Source organism: Rattus rattus, chromosome 1 (assembly GCF_011064425.1).
Source record: "Rattus rattus isolate New Zealand chromosome 1, Rrattus_CSIRO_v1, whole genome shotgun sequence".
NCBI classification, from domain to species: Eukaryota; Metazoa; Chordata; class Mammalia; order Rodentia; family Muridae; genus Rattus; species Rattus rattus.
In genome coordinates, this window is record NC_046154.1 from 109092717 (window position 1) to 109100642 (window position 7926).

Sequence of the window (7926 nt, forward strand, 5' to 3'; positions counted from 1 at the left end):
TATTAAATTTTTTCTAACCTCTTTGAAACCTTTGAGAGATGACCCATGTACTACAATTAGAAACACGCATGTTGCTTTAAACTTTGAGATGGCCAGACAACAGTTCTCATCCATCACAGCAAACATTTGCATTCAGGAGACGCTCCATTTATGACTTGTAAATCTTACCAAGAAACGTCGTTTGAAAATAAAGCATCAACTTTATTCGCCTGGCGCCAGCTCTTAGTCTCCTGTTCCTATAACATTCAATCACAGGTATCAATACTATGCAGATTTGATTTTTTTTTTTCCTTAAAGAGAGATGGCTACTGTAGCTATCGCTCTGCATCAGAAGTTCGTCATTTGGCACAGATTTTTTACATTACACTTAATATTTCAGTTGAGTCGTTTTCTAGATTCGGCGCAGAGACATGTATTCCCCCGGAAGACTTAGTTTCTGAAACGGTTAAAAGATAGCAAGCATCGACTCCAGCGCCTGTTTTTCAAACATGCACAATTACACATTTTCTAAAAGCAGACATCAGTGTATGCAGAGCTAGGGGCACATTCAGTAAATTGTAAATGGTAGAAGCCTCCAGAAGTAGCTTAGACCACAGGTAACAAGCTGGGACTATACAGCTAAGTAAACACCACATTAGCACGATTTGCTCTTCTGGAACACGGAACACGAACTCCGCGTAGGACACCTGGGGACCACTGGCCAGTACCGAGGGGGCGGGAGGCGGAAAAGCTATTCCCAAACGCCACTGTGCCAGGTCTTACCCTTCGCATCCCCCGGTCCACGGGCCAGAAGCTCCCTCGGCACCTGTCGCCCAGCCAAGGGGCTGGCTCTCTGCTACAAGGAAATTTGCCCCCAGACTCTACGAGAGCTCTGCAGACAGCCCAGGCTCCCGCCTGAGCCAGGGGAAGGCTCTGGCGCCAGGGGAGCCAGAAGGAGGCGGAGGCGGAAAAGAAGTGGAGAAGGTAGAGGCAGAGAGCGAGCAGGGGAGGCGGCGCGGGGCGCGGCGGGGCGGGGTGGAGCGGGGCGTGCCCGCGGCGATCGGTCAGTAAGTCAGTCGGTCTGCGCGCCCGCGTCCCTGGCCTCTATCACCCGTGCGCCACAGCCCCCGGGACTGGCGTCCCTGGGCTCGGACAGGCCCGCCTCGTTCCCAGGCTCTCCCCGGAGTCCTGCTGACCGCGCTGGCCGGCCTGGGGCCGCCCGCTTGGGCCAGCCCGAGCGCCCGTCGCCGCGCCCTGCTCGCGGTCCCTTGCCTCTCCCTCTGCTCGCGCGCTGTCTCTGGCTCGCTCGCTCTCCAGTCCCATTTATGAAGCGTGGTCCCATCACGTGTTAATGAGCCTTTGTCCTGCCCTGGCAGCGGCGGCAGCAGAGACTCCGCCAAGGGATCTGCGCGGGGAGGGACCGGCGCGCGGCGCCCGCGGCTCCAAACTTTGCTGCGCCGTACCCGCCGCGGCGCTGGCCCGGGGGCTAGGAGGGCCAGCCCTGGCGCTCGGCGGCCACTGTGTCATCCTCACTCTCTGCCACTGCTGGGTCCCGAAGACCCCGCGGCCTCACCCTGATCTGCTCCCCGACGCCCTCCCACCCTGGCGGGGCCAAAGGGGACGCGTGCCTCACTGCCCGCGACCTCGGGGCCGTTAATCATGCGCGCTGCTCACTGCCAGGACCTCGCGGGAGGTCACGCGCCGGGCGGTCGGGACCCGGAACCAGGGCGGCAGGAAGGCCAGCCAAGTGCGGTCTCCGCCCGACCATCCCCTCCGCACTGCCTCCAGCCCACAGCTACCTGGCTGTGGCCACCAGCCCTCCGCCCTCGGGGCGCACGGCGTCGCCTGGGCGCTGGCCGGCGCGACCACTCGGGCGCGCCCAGCCTCCAGCGGTGGCCGCACGAGCTCGGCTCCGTGGGCGCCCGGCGCCCCCTCCCCAGCCCTGGCGCTCCCCGCACCTCCTGCTCCCGGGGAGAAGCCGCCGCGCCGGGCGGGGGCTCTTCTGGAGCGGGAGCCTGGGGACCGGCGGTGCGCCCGGCCGCCGCCGCAGGAATTAGGGGACATGCTCGTTAATTGGTTCCACTCTCCGCCGCCGTCTGCCTCCTGTGTGCACGGATCAAACCTTAATTGGTCTTTACATTTATCACGGCGAATTGCAACCCTAAACACGAGCGTCAGCCCGCAGCTTCAGCCGAGGGGGCCATTCTCCGCCCGGGCCCCCGGGGACCGGGCGGTTGTGGCTACAGCTGAATTGCGTTTTAGACCTCGTTCTCCTTAGAGAGTTGGGTCCAGTCAGCCCGCAAGGTTTCCACCTGACGGAGCCACGTCACGTCGGCTCCAGGGACCCAGCTGTAGGCACAGCGTTCAGTTCCTAGGCCCGCAAGGTAGCAGCTTTGGCGTTCATTTTAAACGCCTTGCTCAGATTCGAGGACGTCTAACCCAAACAGCATCCTACAAGGCCTCTTTTTTACCAGTCCTCCCTAACGTCCTACCCCCACCCAAAGCCAAAAGCTAAGTGTATCCGGCCCCTATTTTGAATCTGGTGACAAGAATCCCAGAGGGTGAGCCTCAAGGAAGAAGGGACGTAGAGGGTAGAGGAAGCTGCAGAATTCAGGGAGGAGAGTCCGGCTCTGAGAAGGAAAGTCTGAAATCTTCCTACCTACAGATCGGGCTGATGAAAGGCTTCCTGCAGAGCGCTAGCTGTCTGAATATCCCTGAGACTGTTTTCCACTAGAGAGAGTAGTTTCCATTTCCATGTCGGGAGATGGCCTTTTGAGATAGTCTACAGCTGAAGCAATCGAGTCGTAGGTAAACATAAACAAATATCTGACAGACCAATCCATAGAGGGAGAAATGCATAGGATTGGATGGATGTGGGAAACCTTTAGAGCCTTAAACCTGCCGCCTAGTCTGCAGGCTCAGCTTCCCCCCTCCAACACATCTCCAGCATTAGGACAGCTCTTTCTAAAGATTTAGAGGAGAAAGAGGCTTCATCATCCGCCCCTTTCTTTTGGAGGTTGCTCACCTCAGGTTCCTAGCAGAAGCAAACATTTGGGGGGACACTGCCTTTCTTGGGATCCCCCTCCCCCTCCCCAGACTCTGGAGAAGTCTCAGCACTGCCTGCTAGCCAGGAAGCAGGTAGTTCTTGCTCTGTGTGGTCAAGTCAGGGAGCTGGGGTCCTCAGTGATTCCAGACAGCAGGCGCTCATATGGATGTTGCTGTGTTTTGTCCACTGGGGTGGCTCCGCACTGTTGTTCCGCGTCATTGAGATGTACAACACACAGAGGTCCTGGTAGTATGTAGAGGACCTTCTCCATATTGACCCACCGTCTTGGTGGCCCCTATCACATATGGAGGAAGTAGTCATTTACAACCTGTGGGAGGTACTGTACGTAAGTCTTCATCAACACCAGCTTTTATTTTCTCTAAGATGGATCTCAATTTCCTAATAAAGATGGTTATCCGTGTCTCAAAATCATCGCAAATCTCTAGCTGATGATGTATGCTGTACTTTTTCACTGTATGTATGTCTATTTCTCGATGGATATATATATATATATATATATATATATATATATATATATATATATTGACTGGGAGTCTGTTGGTTGGCTGGCTGAAGTGATCTGTAGATGGGAACCATCAGTATTAATCTAATCAGAGAGAGATTACAGAAGCTATTACTGTTTAGTTAGTTATTCTTCTGTTCAGAATGAGAGGCCTAGAGTCTGACAGCTGGTAAATTGTACCAACTGTATTCAGAATTTAAAGATAACATTCAATAATGGAATCAAACGTTGACTTGTGACCTGGTGTTTTATTACCACAAAGGGATGCTCTGTTAAAACGGAGAGAATCAAGGTGTTTGGAAAATGTTCTTCTTGAGGGGGGGAGTATGCATATGTGTTTTTCAAGTTCTGTCTGCCCCAAGCTCATCAGCCAGGCAGAAGTGAGCTGTTCTGTTTCCTTCTGAGTTGGGAAGCCAAAAGAGAGGCAAGCATCTGACCAGGGAAAGGCCAGGTATTCTCTGATGCCTCGGACTTCAGTTTGCAGAGATCCCTTTTGTATGGGAGGAAATGATTTACAGCCCACGCGCCCCGAGTGTGTCCTGTGCTCCCAGAGGAGACAGCAGGGACGGCAAAGGCAAAGCTGTCAGCATTCCTATTAGGGACACTATGCTAAGGACACGTGTAAACATGATGCGAAATGTAAATGGTCCTTGATCTCTACAAACCAAGGTTGAATGTAGAACCCATGTCCTTCTGAGGAAAGACCTGTCAACTCCTTAGCAGGCGTCACTAGTTCCTTCAGGCTTTCTGGCTTTTCAGATCTTTTATTCTTTTAAAATTATAACAGGGCTATGATGAGCCAATTTGCCACTGTTCTGTGTAATTTGGGTTATTCATTCAGTGGGATGTAGAAGATGAGAACACAGTTAAAGTGGCATATTTAAACTTCAAAGAAAGATCTCAATTTGCAACAGTCGATGTGCTCCTAGTTACACTAGGCACAGAGCATTAAAGAAGCAATGGTTGTCTATGACACAACCATGGATCCCAAAGAGGACACACATGGAGGTTTCTCCTTCAACTTGCTGTGGCTCACCAGACGCCTCCCCTCCACTTCCAAGGTGATGGACAGTGGTCCCCTTATTCGGGGACTGCAAAGCAAAAGCATCACCATCTTTTAGAGTTTGGGGTATGGGGCCCAAGTTTGGCCCCCCACGTCAATTCGGTGTGTGTGGGGTGATAATCGTTCACATAGGGCTAGAATGCTGGATGATTAAAGATATTTAGGGAATGATCTGGTGACAGGATTTCATTCTAATTCAGAGGGTAGCTTTAGAATTCCACCAGCTGTTGCTGTCCCTCCTCAGACGTGTTAAAGCGTTTTGTATCGCAGCAGTGGCTCTGCCTTGCGTGGCGGCCTGCAGCCCTGCAGCCCAGGCTCCAGCAGCTGCAGTGTGCGGTCTGAAATGCCTGCTTGTGTGTCACGTTCTGCCAGTGATGTGGCAGGCTAAAGAACCACCCACATCGACTCTGCCTGCGCCTCAGAACTACGAACTGCTGCTGAAACAGGAGGCTCTTGGTCGTGCCCCCATCAGAAGGGGTTTGCATCCTGAGGCTGCCTTCAGTGGGGAAGCTGGTAGTCAGGCTGAGACAGGAAAGAAAAGAAGGGATGGAGAAGGAAGGATGAGGACCTCCTTCACCTCAGGATACTCTCTATTAGATGCGAAGACGGTAGCTGTGGCTTCTTGGTGATCTTTCCATACAACTAAACCCGTGTTACTTAGGGAAAATTTTTTTTCTTTCCTTTTCGCCTTCTCACCTTCTTTCATTAACACGCCAGATGAGCAGTGGCAAGGAAAGCCAAGAAATGACAGGAAGGCATTTTCTTTTGCTAATGTGTTCTGTTGTGGTTTTGTTGCCAGGCAGAAGATCAGTAATGAGGAGAAGGAGCATCCGTACCTTCGAACCGCGTGAGAAGCATGTTCTAACAGAATAAACAAGCAAAGGGTGTAAAAATATAGCAGCAAGGAACCAGGTAAATACAGCCTTTATTCCCCTTGATAAAACGAGTACAAACCTGTCAGCAAAGCTCTATAATTAAAAAGACTAAAAAACATATATCTAAATATTTATAGTCTAAAATCTTGGGATAAGCAGCAGGATAGCACTGTCAAAACAGCAAACGATAGCCGGTAGTGAAGACAGACACTTCTTAGTCATGCACAGTCCTCCTTGAATAGACTGTCTTAGTTACTTTTCTATTGCTGTAGTAAGACACCATGAACCAAGGCAACGCGTCAAAAAGGAAGAGTTTATTTGGGGCTTTAGATTTCCAAGGCATGGTGGACATGGCAGGAAGCATGGTGTCAGGCAACCAGGTGGCGCACCGAGCAATGGTGGAGAGCTTACCACCTGAAACACAGTCATGAGGCAGAAGAAGAGACAGCAGGACTGCTGTGAGCTTCTGAAACCTCAGTTCCAGCTGCCAGTGACACACCTCCTCCAACGAGGCCACGCCTCCTAGTCCTCCCCAAACAGTTCCACCAAACGAGGAATGAGTCTTCAAACCTAAGCAGCTATGGAGGCTGGTCTCATTCAAACCACCACACTCGTGTTCTTTGTGGTTTCTTTGTTTCTTCATTTTGTTTTTACAATTTTGAGTAGAAACTTAGAAAAGAGAAGACAACGACTGACATGAGCAAAAAGGAGTACATGCAGTAACAGATCTAGCACCCCCCCTCCCCAATCTGGTATCTGGAACTTGGGCTCTCAGTAAAAATTGAGAATTTGCAAAAGCCAATGGTGTGTGTGATTAGTCCACGATTCATTGCTTTGTCTAGTTTATCTGTCATTAAAGAAAACAGTTTCAGCTCAGGTCTTATGAAGGACTAGATATAACAAATGGTTGCCTTAAGTTTTTGTTTAAAAAACTATAAATTTAGGCAGAGGTAGGTGAAATTCGGGATATTCTACACCTTCTCTGTGCTGATGATGGCCCAGACTCTTGCTCACCATGTACAGACCTATCTTTTCAAAGAGGTAGAGCTCACACTAATCTTCCCTACTTCCCTTATTGTCACTGACAGTGTCGAGTAATATAATAAACATGGGAATCATTGGGAAAGAACTCTGGGGAAATTCTTAACTGTCGAGTGATTTCTTCTTGGAAAAGAAATTACACAGGCTATTTTAATTATTGTGCTTACTTCAAGAAAGAACAAAAAATAAATTGTGACTCTTTGAGCTGGGGTGACTTTTATGAAGACCAAAGAAGAGGTTGTAATGTACGAATAATCATCTCTTTGGCAACAATATGGGCTGTATTTAACAGTTGGCTAAATATATGGAAAGGAGTATCAGTTTATGGCCCAAGGGGTATCACTCTTCAGGGTGGGGAAAACGATTATTATGGTGTCATTGATAATGTCTCTCAAAGTCCACGTCTTAAGAGCTAACCCTCAAGGTAGGGACATTAAAAAGCAAGAATGCCTGTGGAGTCGGCCGTGGTGGCTCTGCTTTTGTAGAACAGACTGAGAAATATTGCCTTGCCCCTCTACCTTGTGAGGCTATGGCATCCTCCCCTTTCTTTGAGTGCCCATCCATCTATGGTTATTGCTAGTATGTGCTATGCTACAGACTATTGCCTACTGAATGCTAAGTTTTCAACTCAAGGGAACGTAGCTTGCTCATAAAAATCAAGAAGGCATGTGATTGATTACGTCTTAAAATACATTTCTCAAAGCTGAATACTTAGTATTTAAGACTGCACGACTTATATGTCTGTATGAGAATTGAGTTAAATGATGGCAACTTCCTCTCTGTATTGTATATGGTTCCCAGGTATCGGAAAGACGGCTTAAATATAAAAGTTCAGTGCCTAAATCAATTTAGAAGATAGTCATAATTTCTCCAATAAGATCTCATGTAGAAAAAATTGAGGTGACAGTTTCTTAGTGTGAAAGTTATAAGAGAGCACATGGGGAAAATGGACCATTGCCAAATGTCATTTTAGAAAATCTTTGAGTCTCAGACTTTCTGTCGTACAGTGTTACAACTATGCCCTCAATGCTCTGATTTCTACCCTCCTCTGCATTCTCCAGAGAAAGTCCTCTTCCCTTTCCCAGTACCTTTTACTTCTATGGAGAGGGGAAAGGAAAAAGAGAAGAAAAAAAGAAAAAAGAAGAAACAGGAGGAAAACAAGAAGGTAGGATTTCCAGAATATTTATCTCATGTGCCTCTCAAATGCTGAAAAAGAGCGCTTAGGTTGCTGTGTGAAATCTTTGACCTGACGCCTTGCATGATCTGAAGCAATGGTGGTGCGGACTCTTGTAGACAGTCACGAAGGTCTGACTTTAAATAATTCCCTGCACAATTAGAGAGGGAAAACCTCTGGTTAATTCATTTCTGCCCCAAAATATTTCAAAGATATGGATGAGTG

At 49.1% G+C, this 7926-nt stretch overlaps 1 protein-coding gene and 1 long non-coding RNA gene across 5 annotated transcripts in view; one reads left to right on the forward strand and one right to left on the reverse strand.

The window, feature by feature from the left end:
• The window catches only part of Cnr1 (cannabinoid receptor 1), a 25353-nt gene extending 22602 nt beyond the window's left edge, over positions 1-2751 (reverse strand). The window contains exon 1 of one of the 4 annotated variants that reach the window (XM_032904694.1): positions 2639-2751. The gene's annotated coding sequence lies outside the window, so the exon portion shown is untranslated. Of the gene's footprint in view, positions 1-168; positions 462-762; positions 876-1937; positions 2552-2638 lie in introns of those variants that run through there. The other 3 variants (XM_032904704.1, XM_032904671.1, XM_032904685.1) reach the window with 3 other exon arrangements.
• LOC116902281 lies at positions 867-7630 on the forward strand. Its single transcript, XR_004388061.1, has 3 exons — positions 867-963; positions 5411-5523; positions 7589-7630. It is a non-coding gene; the product is annotated as an uncharacterized LOC116902281 (long non-coding RNA).
• Positions 7631-7926: the final 296 nt, after the last annotated feature.